The sequence below is a fragment of the Eriocheir sinensis genome, unplaced genomic scaffold, assembly GCF_024679095.1.
Source record: "Eriocheir sinensis breed Jianghai 21 unplaced genomic scaffold, ASM2467909v1 Scaffold709, whole genome shotgun sequence".
Taxonomy (NCBI): Eukaryota; Metazoa; Arthropoda; class Malacostraca; order Decapoda; family Varunidae; genus Eriocheir; species Eriocheir sinensis.
This window is the reverse complement of record NW_026112064.1, coordinates 57,338-76,194: the sequence shown is the minus strand read 5'-3', so window position 1 is coordinate 76,194 and position 18,857 is coordinate 57,338. Positions and strand designations below refer to the sequence as shown.

At 43.8% G+C, this 18,857-nt stretch overlaps 1 protein-coding gene across 1 annotated transcript in view; it reads left to right on the top strand.

Moving 5' to 3' along the window:
* LOC126994048 (uncharacterized) overlaps positions 1-18,857 on the top strand; it is a 118,470-nt gene that overhangs the window by 63,399 nt on the left and 36,214 nt on the right. Inside the window, exon 5 of the mRNA XM_050853287.1 lies at positions 6,943-7,068. The gene's annotated coding sequence lies outside the window, so the exon portion shown is untranslated. The remainder of the gene's footprint in view (positions 1-6,942; positions 7,069-18,857) is intronic.

Genomic DNA, 18,857 nt, shown 5'->3' with positions numbered 1-18,857 from the left:
AACCCCTAGTGCAAAAGCAACACCGTTAACAAAAGACTGAAAAGTTAACATACTTGAATTGGAACCAGCAGCAATAATGGAGGGGATAGTGGTGTGCTGTTGGGATGACTCTTGGGCATGCATTAGTCTGGGTGTCTTTGATGGGGTCGCGGGATATCCCCCGACTGCTGGACAAGTGGACCCGAAGGGAAGCCTACATTTCGTCTAAGACGCTGAATCTCATAACAGTCATCTGTTGAGTGCTTGCACAACTCATGAACGGAACGGGCCTAGTCCTCAGTGGCGGTGGTGCACGGCAAGACGAATGACATCTTTTTGACCGAAGGAGGGGGGCGGGCGACAGTCTGATGGAGAATTATCTCCCTTTGATGATAAAGATTTCTTGAATCGAACACCTGAGTTACTGACATCGTTAGAACATATGTCACGCTTTCCTTAAAAGCAGTTCGGTGCTGTATGACCGTTTTTGTTGCAATAGTCGCACACAATTGGGCGTGAGTCGTCCTTCTGGATAGCGGCAATAGGAACGCCAGGTGAAGCCTTGGGGGAGTCCTCTAGTTTCTTGGCAATCTTAGCTGCAAAACCAACTAGTTTATCATAAGGTTTATAATCAAGGGAAGCAGCAGCGCGACGTTCATGAGGAATGAGGTGAAGGACATAAAATGTAAATTGAAGCAATAGTTGAAGTCTGTTCTTAGACAAAGCACCTTCCTCAAACCAAGAGGCTTGTTCAAGACATTCAACAGCATCTAATGAAAGGTCAAGTGCCGGAGACTGAGCTCGCCAGAAATTGAAAGAACTTTTTTTTCTGCAGCAGAGTTTACTAGACGGAAGGCCCATTGTAGGGAGTTATGAAACCGTGTGTGGCCAAAGGTAAGGAAAAAGTTTTCTTTGAATGTGGAATACTTATAATCAGTAAGTTTAGCACTGAAAGATGCAGCACTCATAAGGTCGCAAGCAAGGGAATCAGGAGCACTGAGTGATCTAACAAGAGATTCTGTCAGCATCAGAGGTAATAGTGCTGTTAACCATGGCATCTTCGCATTGGGTTAGAAAAGCAAGTGCGGAGAAAGAACGATCCCCACCAGAAAAAAAGTTTGACAGAAGGGGTCTGGTGTACCTGCCTTTCGAGCTCTGAACATGCTCCGTTCCAAATCCACATGTCAGACGTGTACTATCCGAACAGTTGATAGGCAGCTAGTATAAGATGAGGATGGGTATCGGGCTCGTTGGGCCGAGGTTTGTTAAATACGGCAGACCTCGAAAGCGGGCAAATCCCTGACTGGTTTCCAGATGGCCGCTGCTCATCCACATAGACGAAACTCTACCCTTTCTTGCGGAGGTGAGAGAAGCTGTGAGGAAGTTGAAAGACGGTAAAGTATCTTAGATCTGTAATAGCACAGAATGTTTTCAGCCGGGGGTGAAACCATAATCCAGGTGTTGCAGGCGGAGTTGTCTGTCGTGTGAAAGTCCGGTGCCATTCCTCCTGACTGGTAAACGAGGCTGGTTGTTCCCACCTTGAAAGGGTTAGTGTGCTGAACAAACTGCTCGCTCATCTGCTACTGATGCGAATCCGACGCCACCTGCTTAAGTTTCAACGACGTCAGGAATATGGGTTCACCCCCGGAAAATAAACAGTTGACCAGGTCGTAGCACTTTGCATTCTTATGGACGCCGACTTGAGTTTCGACAGGGGCTACTCGTAGCTTACGTCGATCTCAAAGAAGTATTTGACTGAGTGCATCGTAAGGCACTTTGGGGAAATTTTGATCTGTGGCATTCCGGTTAGAAGGATTGGCCTATTGACTAGCATTTTCTCAGGGAGTGAGAGTATTGTCAAGTGTAGGGCAGGCGGTTCCGGCTTCATGACTCTTAATTTAGGAGTGACGCAGGGGTGCGTCCTTCCTCCATCTCTGTTCAACAGTATGCATAGACTTGGTCTTAGGAAAAGTTGTTGATCAAAGTCGTTCCGGAGCATCTGTCGGCAACACGAAGATTAATGCACCTTTTTCTTTATGCTGATGATGCACTTTTCGCGGAATCACTGGAGGTCCAGGTGATGGCTCTTGAGGTGCTGCATGAGAAGGCGAAGCCACTGGGAGTGAACGTCTCCTACGCCAAAACTTCGGTCCAGTCGTTTGGATTCCTACTGGATTACGCAATTCAGTCTGTGAGGAAATTGAGGTCACCAAAAGTTTACATAACCTTGGTATCGTAGCACATAAAAATGATGGGTTTCACCAAGAAGTCACTCATTAGAGTGGCCTGGTCCACGGTTTTATAGTCACACAAAGCGAGTAAGTGGCGTTGTTGATATCTATTCAGGGAGACAAAGAAGCGAATCTTTAAATCACTTGTGTTCCTTATTTTGTGTAAGGCCGTGAGACATGGACATTGAATAGAGACTCGGTGAAACATGTCAATGGCTTCGGATCAAGGGACTGCAGGGTCATGGAAGATCGCTGGAATGACCGTGTCGAACCACTACTTCATGAAATTACATCGAGAGCTGTTACAAGCTTAATCCATGAACGCCAACTCGTGGCACGTTTACCGGACGTCGATCCTGCTTATACGGTTGGTTCTGTACGAGGCAACCGTAAGTTGAGGAGAACAAAGGGACGCCCAAGTAACTCACGCGTGTTAACGGTCTGGGATGGAGTCGGTGGGTGCGTGAAACAACGCGCCTCCTATCTCATGCTCCCTGTTAATTACATAGTTAGACATGAATACTGACAGGGGCTTTTATAAAAAAATAGTCTGTTCAAACCAAGTGTTCTTCTGCGCCTAGGCAGCATTTGCAACGCCGCATCTGATTGGCTGGCCTCCCCTCTCGGCTCTCGCCCTGATTGGCTGGCTTCCTCTCCCGACTCTCGTGAAGGCGAGTCACTTACATATGCTCTTGTTGTTAGATATTTTTATATTATTTACCTTAGTTCACATCGCATACAATATGGGCAATTCAAAACCCTAACTATGTTTGTCACAACTCTATAAAACAGTGCTAGTGAAGAACGGGTCCGCAATGTTTATACCACTTTTACATATAACTGATATTTGCAGCAAATATTAAGTCAGTGCTGATCTAAACCATTAAATTCCATAAAGAGGAGTTTTGTGAACATGGTGGTATAACCAAACTTTAGATAAAACACGACGTAAGCGAAACACGGAGAGATTTATAGCCATGTCACGTGCTCCTTCAGAGCGGTGTGCACGCTGACGGTGTTGGTGCTGGGTGGATTCGCAGTGCCCTTCCAATACCCTATTTCAACATGCATCACTCATACAGTCATAACAAACGCTTGCATACTGAATTCAGTCCTCTAATGTTTCGTTCCTCTTTAATTTCCAGTCATTCTTTTACTTATTAAAAACCTACTGAAAATATATGATTAAGCAGGCAAACCATTGTTTCGTACACAGCACCAGTCTGAAAAAGGACGCGACATGGCACGTTAAACCTGTCCGTGTTTCGCTTACGTCGCGTTTTATCTATAGTCTGGTTATACCACCATATGCACGAAACTCCTCTTTATGAAATCAGCACTGACTCAATATTTGCTGGACATATCAATTATAATAATGTAAAAGTGGTATAAACGTTGCGGACCCGTTCTTTCACTTATACTCATTATTAATTTCATTTTTGTGTTACCGAGTTGTGACAAACATATTTAGAGTCTACAATCACTGCTGCGTTTAATGGTGTTTAGTAAAATTGCCTATCTTATTTAAGATGAGCTATGGTAAATAATAATAGAAAAAAAACATTTAACACCAAGAGGATGTCTGAGGGAGCTGGGAGAGGAGGGTAGCCAATCAGGGCGAGAGTCGAGAAAGCAGGCCAGCCAATCAGGTCCGGCGTTATAAAGGCTGCCTAGGCGCCAGAGTAACATTTGATTAGAACATAATATAGTAGCCAATGTTGATCTCAAGAAAGCATAACTCAGTGCTTCGTGAGGGATGCTGAAACATTAAAAGGATCCGTGGGATTCCTGCAATGACTGCTGACCTGATGACTGCCTTTTACTCTGGGACTGAGAGTGCTGTGAAGTGTGGGAGGGATTTCCAGCTTCCCTGTTAATACAGGAATGAGGCAAGGGTGCGTCCTTGCTCCATCACTTTTTAACACTTGTATGGATTGGGTATTAGGTGAAGTTGATGGTCAAAGTAGTTGCGGAGCATTTGTCGTCACGGTCACTGATCTTGATTTTGCTAATGATGCTGTAATTCTCCCAGAATTGGTTGGAATGGCACTCAAAATGCTATATGAGGAGACGAAGCCATTAGGAGGGAAATGCCGGGATCACATCTGGGATTTCGCTTTGCGACGGTTGGCGATTTTGAAAATACACAAAATCATGGGACCATCGCCATTGTCTCTGCGAGTTTGCCTCTGTTTAAACTCACAGCAACATGGCGAGGGAGGGTCGCTCGCCTATACGCACACGAAGGCGACAGGCGAGAGGACGTCGAGGTGAATCGTGCGTGAATGCGCGCGACTGTATGTAGAGAGCCCAATTTAAAAGTAAAACCCGTTGCGAGGGTTCGCAACTATGCACGACTGCCCCTCGTGTAGCCGATCGACGACGCTCGACGTCGCACGCATGGTCGAGAAAACGTCGAGGACGCGTCGCTGTACGACCCATATAGACATGTAAACCAGGCTATTATTTTGCATTTAGGAATGCTATTCAATTATTTTGTATTCATGAACACTAAGCTATCATTCAGCAGTTAGGAGTACTATTCTGTTATTTTGCAATTTTGATCACTAGGGTATTATTTTACATTTATGAATACTATTCTGTTATTTTCCATTCATGAACACTAAGCTATTATTTAGCAGTTAGGAGTAATATGCTATTATTATAAATTCATGAATATTAGGCTATTATTTTGCAGGCGGGCAGGGTAGCGGCGTGTAGCAGGACAGTGTGAAGGCGAGCGTAGGGTCGCTCTTCAACGGTTTTTCACACCCTCCCGCTCTCTCGCTGCCATCTCGCTTTCCTTAGCAGCATCGCTGCCATACGCACGATGTACAAAGTCGCTCGCTTATACGGTCGCATACACCGCGACCCCTTGCGTTTGACGAGGGTATGCGAGCGCATACTGTGATGGTCTATCACTTAACCGTGCGAATAATCGTGCGATTTGGCCAATATCGCAGACTTTCTGCGAACTTTTTGAACATTTCAAAATGTTCGCGCGACGGGCCGGCACCCGCAAGTCGTGCGAATTTTACCGCGCGACTATTGCGACTAATCGCAGGGACGTCTCTACGATGTCGAGCGTATATGCCGATTTGGAAAATTTTCAAAATCGCCAACCGTCGCAGAGCGAGATCGCGGATGTGTGATCCCAGCAAAAGTTTCCTGGGTCAAACCCAATCTCCAGTCGTTTGGAGGCTGAGTGACACAACTCAGTCTGTTTATTCGTTTATAGAGGATAATGAAGTCACCAACAGTTTTTCATATTTTGGGAACGTAGTGAAAATAAGTCACTGGACGGTTTGGCCTGGTCCATGGTGTTATGGACTCGCTCAACACGAGCACATGGCGTTGTTGATGTCCATGCAGGCGGACAAAGGTGCAAATTCTCGAGTTACTTGTGATTCGTTTTACTGTATGGCTGTGAGACATGGACACTGAATCGTTACTTGGTCAGGCATGTCCATGCACTCGGTACTAAGTGCCTTTGCAGGTTCATAGGGTATTTCTGGAATGACTTCCTGTCTAACCATCGACAACTTCATAAAACTGAATCGAGCCCTTAGTCCGTGAACTTCAACACCGGCAATATGGATACAATGTACGCTTCCTGCATGTCGATTGTGCTAGTTATTATTGTATATAAAGAAGGCAATGTTGAATGGAGGAGATTAAGGGGACGGCCGAGTGGGTAAGTACCTTACTTTGCACACTTATCAGCGTATTATCAGCGTATTATCACTCAATTTATCGATTTGAAACTTTATATCTCGTAAGTTAATAAAATAGCTTCCTCGATTAATGATGTTTTGTATCGTGTCTTATTTTTTTTTTTCGGAATCCCATTTGGCATGTTTATAGAAGGGCCTTGTCTGCCCTTGTACGGAATATGCATGTCATGTGTCGGGGGTCAGAACGCTAACAGCACTTTTTGAGAACAGTCAAAGACTCTTAGTCTCACAAGTTCACTTCGACGCATTGGCTCTTTTCTGCCTTTTAAATTCAGTCACAGTTTTGCATATTTTTTTTATTGTAATAACTATTTTCATACACTTTTTTTTTGGAACATCCACCACTCCTGAGGCCATTTTCCATATGCTTAACATCTCCTATAAACTGTGTTCTCAAAATTTTGTGTTCTCTAAATTTTGAATACAAGTTAACAAGAGTATTCCTTTCTCTGAATTTCAAGCTTCTGGCAGAAAAAGACCAAATAGGTTTGAAAATCATCACTATATCAGCTGGCTGTATAGCAGTCTACAAATATTTCACCAAAATAATAACAAAACAGATTTCCAGACACATTGTTTAATAATTAGCTCACTGAACAAGATGTTTTTTAGATGGATTCTTAACAATGGATCTGGTTTATGTAACAAATAAGATAAAAAAATAAGCGTACAAAACATCTAGTTAGGCATCTATCAGCAACGATAAACCCTATACTTCCTCGGTGATGAATGCGATTTAACATCATCCCGATGGGGAAAAGTTTGAGTTTTTGGAGCTATAAGGAAGTTGAATAACGACTATAAAACTTCCTATGTCTATCAGAAAAGTTCGAATATAAAATAAAGTTAAGCTGAGCGACGCCGTGGCACCTGGGGTATTTTCATAAGATTTAATAATCTAATGGGGGACCACAGTTCCTGTAGTGGAATTATACCAGCTAATAAAAGTGATGATGCTCCTGGTGTTTCCTAATTTTTTTATCATTGTCTTATTCCAGATGGACGTGTCCGTGTACAACATGTGGGGCATGACGGAGGTTACAAGCATCTCGACTATGTGCCTCGTAACATCGGACTACAAACAGTGTTGTATTGGGAAAATAGTACCATTTTTCGAACTTAAGGTACAGTTGCACACTACTTTAAAAATAAGTTATCTTTGTTACACCTTCCCATAGGAGTGTGTGTGTGTGTGTGTGTGTGTGTGTGTGTGTGTGTGTGTGTGTGTTGGTGGTAGCGAGTGTTCTAAGTGCTAATCGGTTCCCGGATATAGAAACTCAATATCCGTCATGGTTACTTTATTGGGCAAACATCACACAGGTCATGGACATGGACAAGACACTTAAAATAGGTGATTGTGTGTATGTGCGTTTGTATGAATGTTGTCTGTGTAGGTTAACATATAAGTGTTGGTGTATGTGTGGAACAATGTGTATGAGTAGACAACAAGAGGACATGGATAAACGAGTACAAGAATAGTTAAACATTGAAGACGCGAGACGACAGATTGGCAGACAAGTAGTGACGATGAACATATTCACAAATTGAGTCTGCTCTGCAGCGCCCATTTTCCGTCTCACTGGAGGGGAGCACGCGACAGCTTGAGCGGTGGCTGTTACAAATACTCCTCCCCTGTGACGAGGAAGGAGGAACGAAATCTTCCTGGGTGCGGGGGCGCTGTGGCAGACGGTGTAGCGTTACAGTGAGTTGCGTTGTACGGTGAGTTGCGCTAAGTAGAGTTGAGTTGAGGTGCGCGGTAAGTTGCGCTGAGTTGAGTTGAGGTGCGCGGTAAGTTGCGCTGAGATGCATTGTGTTGAGTAGAGTTCAGCTACGGTGAGTCGAGCTGGGGTTAGTAGTGCAGTGACAACAGCTACGGTAAGTCGAGCTGGAGTGAGTAGTGCAGTGACAACAGCTACGGTAATTCAAGCTGGAGTGAGTAGTGCAGTGACAGCAGCTTCGGTAAGTCGAGCTGGGGTGAGTAGTGCAGTGACAACAGCTACGGTGAGTCGGGCTGGAGTGAGTAGTGCAGTGACAACAGCTACGGAAAGTCGAGCTGGAGTGAGTGGTGCGTGAGGACAGCTACGGTGAGTCGAGCTGGAGTGAGTACTGCAGTGACGACAGCTAAGGTGAGTCGAGCTGGAGTGAGTAGTGCAGTGACAACAGCTTCGGTAAGTCGAGCTGGGGTGAGTAGTACAGTGACAACAGCTACGGTAAGTCGGGCTGGAGTGAGTAGTGCAGTGACAACAGCTCCGGAAAGTCGAGCGAGAGTGAGGAGTGCGTAGAGGACAGCTACGGTAAGTCGAGCTAAAGTGAGTGCGGTGACAACAGCTACGGTATGTCGAGCTGGAGTGAGTAGTGCGGTGACAACGGCTACGGTAAGTCGAGCTGGAATGAGTAGTGCAGTGAGGACAGCTACGGTAAGTCAAGCTGAAGTGAGTTGAGTGGTTGGCTCCAAAATCGCGAATCACGTAGACGGGTCCTGAGCAGAAGAGTGGTGCTCTGAAGGACGCCGCTGTTGTAGAGTAAGAGTTGCATGTCGTCGCCAGGTACGGTGAAGTCGAGCGGCATGGAGATGGGTAAATAGGCACTGGCGTAAACGCGCCGAGGGTCACGGCATTCCGAGAGCGTCGAGGGAACTGCGTGTGAAGGCGCTAGCTGCCAGCGTGCCAGGGGCCACAGCCGGTTGAGAAGTGAGGGGCGGTAGCATGTGCCAGGGGCCGCGGCAGTCGTGAGTGCGTCGAACGACTGCGTTGGAAGGCGCTAGATGCCAGCGAGCCGGGGGCCACAGCGGGTTGAAAAGTAAGGGGTGCTAGCATGTGCCAGGAGCCGCGGCAGTCCGTGAGAGTAGAACGAACTGCGTGTACTATAGGCGCTGGCACGTACCAGGGGCCTCTGTGGCCCATGGAGTGAACCAGTGTTCAAAAAGGCACTGTAACACAACACTGTACGCTCAGTAGGTAACACTGTGACACTAACTGTTGCTGGGGAAGTGCTGCACTGAACTGTTGCTGGACACACTGCACTGTACACAAAGATCCACAAGTGTAGGGTAATCCAAGCGGGCGGTGGTAGATCAAGGAGGCGGTGGTTAATCCAGGGGGCAGCTAGTAATCCCAGTGGGGTGTCACACTGCGTTTGCGTGTCTCTCTGAGTCTATATGGTGTGTGGTGGCGTATGCACTGAGTCTGTGTATCACTGTGTGTCTGAGTAATGTGTCGCACTGTGTTTGAGTGTTCACTGAGTCTTGTGTGCAGTCTCAGTCGCCGTACCAGCGGGAAGGCAGGAAGGAGGAGGGGTGGGTGGGTGAGCGCCGGGAGGAGCACCATGGGGCACAGAAGATGCCTGAAGGGCGCACAAGGGGCCTGGAGAGGGGGTACAAGGGGTGCTTCGAGGAGGTGCTGAAGGTGCCTGGAGGAGGCGCTGAGGGTGCCTGGAGAAGGCGCTGAAGGTGCCTGGAGGAGGCGCACAGAGGGTGCCTGGAGGAGACGTACAGAGGGTGCCTGGAAGAGGCGCACAGAGGGTGTCTGGAGGGGGCACAGAGGGTGTCTGGATGGGGGGCACAGAGGGTGCCTGGGGGAGTCACAGAGGGTGCCTGGAGGAGGCGCAGAAGACGCCTGGAGGAGGGCACAGAAGGTGCCTGGGGGAGGGCGGTGGATAACCCTGAAGGTGGCAATTACGCCCACGGCGTAATGCTTCTCCCGACCTGAAAGGCTCAGCCTCACGAACCCCAAGTGGTTTTGAGGATGTTTGCCCCAGGAGAGGGTAGGACGAATGAATCAGATGCTTCTGACTCAGGTCCACCCTCTGGGAGAGAGTGCCCTTGAAACGGCACCGGTTATAAGCCACCCTGAACCATAGCAACACTGCAGGGTCACCAATTGTTGGTGGTAGCGAGTATTCTAAGTGCTAATCGGTCTCGGATAGAGAAACTCAATATCCGTCAGGGTTACTTTATTGGGCAAACATCACACAGGTCATGGACATGGAAAAGACACTTAAAAGAGGTGATTGTGTGTATGTGCGTTTGTGTGAATGTTGTCTGTGTAGGTTGACATGTAAGTGTTGGTGTATGTGTGGAACAATGTGTATGAGTGGACAACAAGAGGACATAGACTGGCAGTCAAAGATAAACGAGTACAAGAATAGTTAAACATTGAAGACGCGACACGACAGATTTGCAGACAAGTAGTGACAATGAACATATTCACAAATTGTGTTTGCTCTGCAGCGCTCATTTTCCGTCTCACTGGAGGAGAGCACGCGACCGTTTGAGCGGTGGCTGTTACATGTGTGCGTGTGTGTGTGTGTGTGTGTGTGTGTGTGTGTGTGTGTATGTGTGGGTGGGTGTGTGTCATTAACTATAATCATGTGCTTGGAGCACAGAGGACGGATATTTGAGTCGTGTGCCATCCACCCACGATCTGATCACATGCTAGATTAATGATCACCAGCTCGTACCCCCTAGAATAAGTATGTCTGAGCTCGGGTACCGTTGAGACCTCAAACATCACACACCCTTAACCCCGTGGCTCATACATAAAGCAACCACTAATGTCAGCGAAAAAAAACTTTAAGCCGCGTCCATACTAGGCCTATTGAGCCCGGTCTCCCTCTAGACCGGGTGCCAGCAGGGGTCAACCTAGGGGGAAAGGTAACGACTGATTACGCAAATTCAGTCTCCAGACCCTTAATGTCATCGTATTTTATAGTGTCCTCTTTTGTTTAGAATCTGCATGGCTAATTTTGATACTGTGAGAGACGCAAGACCTAACGCAGTATGTTTCCATGGTTTTACGGTATCATGATTAACACTGGAAATGGCATCCGATGCCATTGAAGTTACTTTTCGATCAAATGAATCCTACTGAGAATCACTTATAGTTGATTCCATTCCATCAAAAATAGTTCTTAAAAATAGTCCAGCTGTTGCGGTATCACAGGAGCACACTCCTTCAAAGTTTTGACAGACGCAGGACTTGCCGTCTTGGTCTTTGGGAGCTGCATAATCTGTACTCTTAGGTGAAGAACAACCCACCGAATCTTACTGCCCTTTTTATATTGTTCAGCATCATCATGAAGCCGAGCCCTAGCATCCTCTTCTGAAATGGTAGAGCTAGAAATGAAGTTCTCATTCCGCTGGTCTGCTAGTTGTATTATGTTTTCTTTTAATTGTCCCTTTATCTTCCTGGAGATAGTGTAGACCTGCAGAATTGCACCATGTCCACCAAGATTAGAGTGCACTTCGTTATACATGTCAAATAGATCCCTGACTGAAATAGATCTTTGCTTTTCTATCACCTCATTCCTAATATAGAAAAGCACATATGCGAATGGCTTTTGGAGGTAAGATGGGTTTCTTTGAGTAGACATATCGTGTTCATCAGTCTCCTTTAACAACAGGACACAACAGGATTTGAGATATTCTGCTTCCTTTGCTTTCGGGTCCTCTCCACTACATATGGGATTCTTGATATGTTCGTTTTTCGAAGACTGCTCGCCGGCGGAGTGCCTAAAAACCAACATCTGTTACTATTTCCAATCTGGGCTCCTATTCACTATTTTTCTTCTTGCGGTTTTTACCATAGAAAATACAACTTCCTTTTAACAGACCATGCTTATCTGACTTCAGAAAAACGCCACACCGTCTTGTCTTGTCCTGTCTTTTTTGGAGAGCGAGTTCATCAGCTGCTGCGGGTTTTCTTTTTTTCTTTTTTTACAACAAAGGAGTCAGATCAAGGACACAAAAGAAACAATAATAAAAAAGCCCCGCTACTCGTTGCTCTAAAAAGAATCAAAGGAGGTGGCCGAAAGAGGTCAATTTCGGGAGGAGAGGTGTCCTGATACCCTTCTCTTGAAAGAGTTCAAATCGTAGGCAGGAGGAAATACAGATAAAGGAAGATTGTTCCAGAGTTTACCAGCGTGAGGGATGAAAGAGTGAAGATGCTGGTTGCATAATGGGTTTGGATAGTATAGGGATGGGCATTAGTAGAAAGTCGTGTGCAGCGGGGCCGCGGGAGGAGGGGAGGCATGCAGTTAGCAAGTTCAGAAGAGCAGTCAGCCTGGAAATATCGATAGAAGATAGAAAGAGAGGCAACATCGCGGCGGAATTTAAGAGGTAGAAGACTATCAGTAGGAGGAGGAGAGCTGATGAGACGAAGAGCCTTAGCCTCCACTCTGTCCAGAAGAGCTGTATGAGTGGAGCCCCCCCACACATGAGAAGCATATTCCATACGAGGGCGGACAAGGCCCCTGTATATGGACAGCAACTGTGCCGGGGAGAAGAACTGGTGGAGACGGTACAGAACGCCTAGCCTCGAGGAAGCTGATTTAGTAAGAGATGAGATATGAAGTTTCCAGTTGAGATTTTGAGTTAAGGATAGACCGAGGATGTTTAGTGTTGAGGAATGTGATAGCTGGGTGTTATCAAAGAATAGGGGATAGTTGTTTGGAAGATTGTGTCGAGTGGATAGGTGGGGAAACTGTTTTTGAGGCGTTGAAGGACACCAGGTTCCTCTTAATCGGAAATAATAGTAAGGTCTAACGCTAAGCGTTCTGCAGCCTCCAGCCTTGGTCGTTAAGTTCCTGTAGGGTGGGTCTTCTATTAAAAAGCAGATGAGTAATGCAGAGTGGAATCATCAGCGTATGAGTGGATATGACAGTTTGTTGTGGCAAGAAGATCAACAATGAACAACAGAAAAAGAGTGGGAGATAGGACAGAACCCTGTGTGACACCATTGTTAATAGATTTAGGGGAAGAACAGTGGCCGTCTATCACAGCAGAGATAGATCGACCAGAAAGGAAACTGGAAATAAAAGTACAAAGAGAGGGATATAAATAGTAGGAGGGTGGTTTGGAAACCAAAGATTTGTGCTAGACTCTACCAAAAGCTTTTGATATGTCCAGCGCAATAGCAAAGGTTCCATAAACTGTTAAGAGAGGATGACCAAGAGTCAGTTAAGAAGGCTAGGAGATCACTAGTTGAACGCCCTTATGGAACTCATACTGGCGATCAGATAGAAGGTTAAGAGGTGAAGGTGCTTTTGAATCTTCTGGTTGGATCGATTCAAAAGATTTTGATGAACAAGAAAGTAAAGCTATGGGAGGGTAGTTTGAGGATTGGAACAGTCCAACCTTCTTGGGCGCAGGCTGTATGAAGAGCATGCACTTTTAGCTGGAAGGAAAGGTAGATGTTGACAGAGGCAGAGGCGAAGAGTTTGACCAGGCAGGGAGACAGCACGGAGGCACAGTTTTAATACACAATAGGAGGCACTCCATCAGGTCCATAAGCCTTCTGAGGCTTGAGGCCAAGAGAAGCCATATAAATCATAGTTTTGAAGAATTTTATAACAAGCATAAAGGAGTCAAATTAGTGGGGATGGTAGGAGGAATATGCTATGCAGAATCGTCAGAAAGTGGAGTTTTTTGAAAAAGTCTGAGAAAGAGTTCATATAGAGATAGATGATACAGTGTAGTGTTTGCCGTCAGGACTGAGGAGTGGAGGGAAAGATGAAGAAGTGAAGTTGGTGGAATGTTTTGGCTAGATGCCAGGAGTCACGGGTATAAACATATACATTATACATTATTTATAATATATATATATATATATATATATATATATATTTATATATATATTATTTTATATATATATAGATAAATACATATATATATATATACATAGATATATAGATATATATTTTTAGAGAGAGAGAGAGAGAGAGAGAGAGAGAGAGAGAGAGAGAGAGAGAGAGAGAGATTATGTATATATATATATATATATATATATATATATATATATATATATATATATATATATATATATATATATATATATATATATAGATAGATAGATAGATAGATAGATAGATAGATAGATAGATAGATGAATGAATGAATAGATATATATATATATATATAGAGAGAGAGAGAGAGAGAGAGATAGAGAGATGATAGATAGATGGAATATAGATAGGAATGATGAATGGATAGATAGATAGTTGTTATGAAGATAGTGTATATATATATAAGTATATATATATATATATATATATATATATATATATATATATATATATATATATATATATATATATATATATATATATATATATATATATATATATATATATATATATATATATATATATATATATATATATATATATATATATATATATATATATATATATATATATATATATATATATATATATATATATATATATATATATATATATATATATATATATATATATATATATATATATATATATATATATATATATATGTATAAAGAAAGGAGGCAGCTGAAGGGCACAAGAAAAAATAAAACAATAATAAAAAAAAGCCACATACTCAGCTGCTCCCCAAAAAAAATTAAAAGAGGTGGCCGAAAGAATGATCCAAATTCAGGAGGAGAGGTTGTCCTGATAACCTCCTCTTGAAAGAGTTCAAGTCGTGAAGCAGGAGAAATACTGATGAAGAAAAGAATTGTTCCCAGGGATTTACCAGCGTGAGGGATCGAGAAGAGTGAAAGATGCTGGTTAACTCTTCTACATAAAGGAGTTTTGGATAGTATAAAGGATGAGCTTGGAGTAAGAAAGTCGTGTGCATGCAGGGCCGCGCGGAGGAAAGGCATGCAGTTAGCAAGTTCAGAGAGAGCAGTGAGCGATGGAAATATCGATAGAAGATAGAAAGAAAGGAAGGAAACATCGCGGCAGAATTTAAGAGGTAGAAGGCTATCAGTAGGAGGAGGAGAGCTGATGAGACGAAGAGCCTTAAGAGCTCACTCTATCCTGAAAGGAAGCTGTGTGAGTAGAACCCCCACACGTGAGATGCATAGATGCATAGATGTATATATATATATATATATATATATATATATATATATATATATATATATATATATATATATATATATATATATATATATATATATATATATATATTTCAGGAGATATATATATATATATATATATATATATATATATATATATATATATATATATATATATATATATATATATATATATATTTTTTTCTTCTTTTACAACAAAGGAGGCGGCTCAAGGGCACAAAGGAAGAAACAATAAAAAAAGCCCGCTACTCATGATCCTAATAAATAAATAAAGAGGTCAAAACCAAGGTCAAATTCGGGAGGAGATGTCTTGATACCCTTTTCTTGAAAGTGTTCAAGTCGTAGGCAGGAGAAATACAGATGAAGGAAGATTGTTCCAGCGTTTACCAGCGTGAGGATGAAAAAGTGAAGATGCTGGTTAACTCTTACATAGAAGTTTGGACTGTGTAGGGATGAGCATGAGTAGAAAGTCGTGTGCAGCTTCTTGGGGGCCGCCAGGAAGGGGGAGCCATGCAGTTAGCAAGTTCAGAAGGCAGTCAACGTGAAAATGTCGATAGAAGATAGAAAGAAGCAACATCGCTGCGGAATTTAAGAGGAGTGAAAGGCTATCAATAATAGGAGAGAGCTGATGAGACGAAGAGCCTTTGACTCCACTCTCTCCAGGAAGAGCTGTGTGAGTGGAGCCCCCCACACATGAGATGCATAGATGATGTATATATATATATATATATATACTCTATATATATATATATATATATATATATATATATATATATATATATATATATATATATATATATATATATATATATATATATATATATATATATATATATATATATATATATATATATATATATATATATATATATATATATATATATATATATATATATATATATATATATATATATATATATATATATATATATATATATATATATATATATATATATATATATATATATATATATATATATATATATATATATATATATATATATACTATTATGCTGAAAATCTGTATCTTCTTTCATTGATATCCGTCGGCTCGAGGCTTTTGTGAGTTTTAGCCGGGTGAAAAATAAATTATTTTCGTTATTTTCCATTTCGTTCAGCAGGTGAATTCGCATAAGGTAGACGTTTATCTTTACACCTTCTTATAAGTATTTGTTGCGTCTTGAACACATTCTGTTTTACGTGTACATACTATTTTATAGGCTTTTTGCCAGATTGGAATACACTCACGGAAGAATTGCTGCGTCCGAAGTCGAGTTTTTTACAGGAAACAAATTCTACGTTGCCGCCCCTCAAAATTACAGTGCTCCATTGTTACGCTTGATTATGTAAGATAACAATGAAATACTGTATTGATGATGAATATGCCTACTTTTTTGGGGGGAGGGAGTACATAGGGAAAGAATATATACATTATAAAACATACATTACATAATTTAAGCTAAACATCACTTTTTTTTAGAAAACATGTTCGTCATCATTAGGTATAAAGTAAATTGCAATGATATGCCTAACTATTGGTATTGCACTACTATATAAAATACAGTTTCATGTACAGAAACTTCACAGGATGTAAATATGTGAATGAAATGAGTGTGCGGTGATGACGGGGAGGTCGTGAAGGCAAGTGGCGTGTGAGATGCGCGCATGAACGGCAGCTTTGCAGTGTAAGGGTTAAGGGCTCAACCGTACGATGAACGACTCAAGCGACTCAATCTCTTTACATTCTAGATAAGACGCCTACGAGGGGATATGATTCAAGTTTTCAAGTATATGAAAAAGTTCAATAACGTCGATTACTCCAAATTATTTGAACTGCAAACCAACTCAAGAACTAGAAATAACGGTTTACCTATTCAGTCGAGTCGAAGTAAGACAGACATTGGAAGGAGTTTCTTTTCAAACCGAGTCATCCGCCACTGGAACAATCTTCTCTCAGAAGTAGTAAATGCGAATACCATCAACTCCTTTAAATATAGAATCGACCGTCATTTCGCAGCGAAATGACGGTCCGGTCGATTCATTAAATTGATAAAATTAATCTGAATAACGAGGTACTTTCACCTGCTCCTCAATATCGAGGTGCTTTCATTTGCTCATCAAGCCCCAAGTGGCGGTCGAACAGATTAAATCACCAAAGCGGGTGACCTCGTAATGAGCCAATAGGTTTTCTGTTGCCAGCATTTCCATGTTTCCATGTTTCCAGCCTGGAGTCTTGCAATTCCTGTTGAGAGGGTATTATTTCGATAGAAGTTAAATGATTCAGAGTGGAGTTGTCAGCGTATGAGTGGATAGGCCATTTTGTTATGGAAAGATCATTGATGAAGAACAGGAAGCGAGTAGGTGATTGAACAGAGCCCTGTGGAACACCACTGTTGATAGGTTTTGGGGAACAACAGTGATCGTCTCCCACAGCAGAGATAGAACGGCCGGAAAGGAAACTGGAGGTAAAGGAACAAAGAGAAGGATAGAATCCGAAAGAGGGCAGTTTAGAAAGCAAAGACTGGTGCCAGACTCTATCGAAGGCTTTCGATATGTCTAGTGCAACTGAGAAAGTTTCACCGAAACGGCTAAGAGAGGATGATCAGGAGTCAGTTAAGAGAGCAAGGAGATAGCCAGTAGTGTTGGTGGTAGCGAGTGTTCTAAGTGCTAATCGGTTCACGGATAGAGAAAGCCATATCCGCCAGGGTTACTTTATTGGACAAAAATACAACAAGTCATTGAGACAAACACAACACAAAGAAAAGGTGTTTGGGTGGGTATGCGTTTTTGTGAATGTTGTTTGTGTACGTTAACATTTAAGTGTTGGTATGTGTATAACAATGTGTAACGGTGGGCAACAAAAGGACATAAACGGACAGTCAAAGGTAAACGAGTACAAGAAAGATAAACATTGAAGACACGACGCGGACAGAGATAAGTACTGACGATGAACATGAAAACACAGAATTTTAAAGGCTTTCTCTGCAGTGCCCCATTTTCTTGTGTGTCACTGAGGGGAAGGAACACGCGATTCGAGCGGTGACTGCTACAGACATTCCCCCTTAGTGACTTCAAAGAAGGAAAGATATCTTCCTGGTGCGGACTTGTGCAGACGGTGTTGTTTCGGCGACGGAGAGATGGGGCGTCTGGTCTGGGGCCAGCAGGTACGCCGGCTTGACCCTGTTTATGGAGACCGCGTCCTGAGAACCATGTTTGTCGATCGTGACAGTCTTTCTGGTCCGTCTCAGGACGCGGTAGGGTCCTTGGTAGGGCTGCTGCAGGGGCCGCCGAACGGCATCCACGCGCACGAAGAAGTGGGTGCAGGTGTCGAGGTCCTGGTTGACGAAGGTCTTCTCCGGGGAAGAGCGAGGCTGCACCGGCTGGAGGCTCCTCATGGCACCTTTGAGGCGGGCGGCGAAGTCCTGGACGCCGCAGGGGGCGGTGTCAGGTGTGGGCGCCAGAAGTTCGCCTGGGAGCCGGAGGTTGGTGCCGTACACTAGCTCAGCCGAGGAGTGGTGCAGGTCTTCCTTCAGGGAGGACCTGATGCCGAGGAGGACCAAGGGAAGAGCCAGGGACCAGTTGTCGCGTTGGGTGGAGGCCATGAGGGAGGATTTCAGCTGCCGATGGAAGCGCTCGACCATGCCGTTAGCCTGCGGGTGATAGCTTGACGTTCTGTAGCGGCGGATGCCGAGGAGGGTCATAACTTTGTTCCACACGTTAGCCTCGAACTGGCCGCCGCGGTCTGAGGTGAGGCTGAGAGGGACGCCGAACCTGGAGACCCAAGTAGCGATGAAGGCGTGGGCGACGGCGTCCGTAGTGATGTCAGCGATGGGGGCGGCCTCGAGCCACCGTGTGAAACGATCCACGCAGGTGAGGATGTAGCGGTGGCCTGCGGAGGGTGGCAGCGGACCAACAAGGTCGATGTGGACATGGTCAAACCTCTCTGTGACGGGCGTGAAGGTGCCGGGTGGAGAGTGTGTGTGTTGCGTCACCTTGGAGGCTTGGCAGTCAGTGCAGGCTTTGGTCCATAGTCTGACGTCTTTGTTAATTCCCTCCCA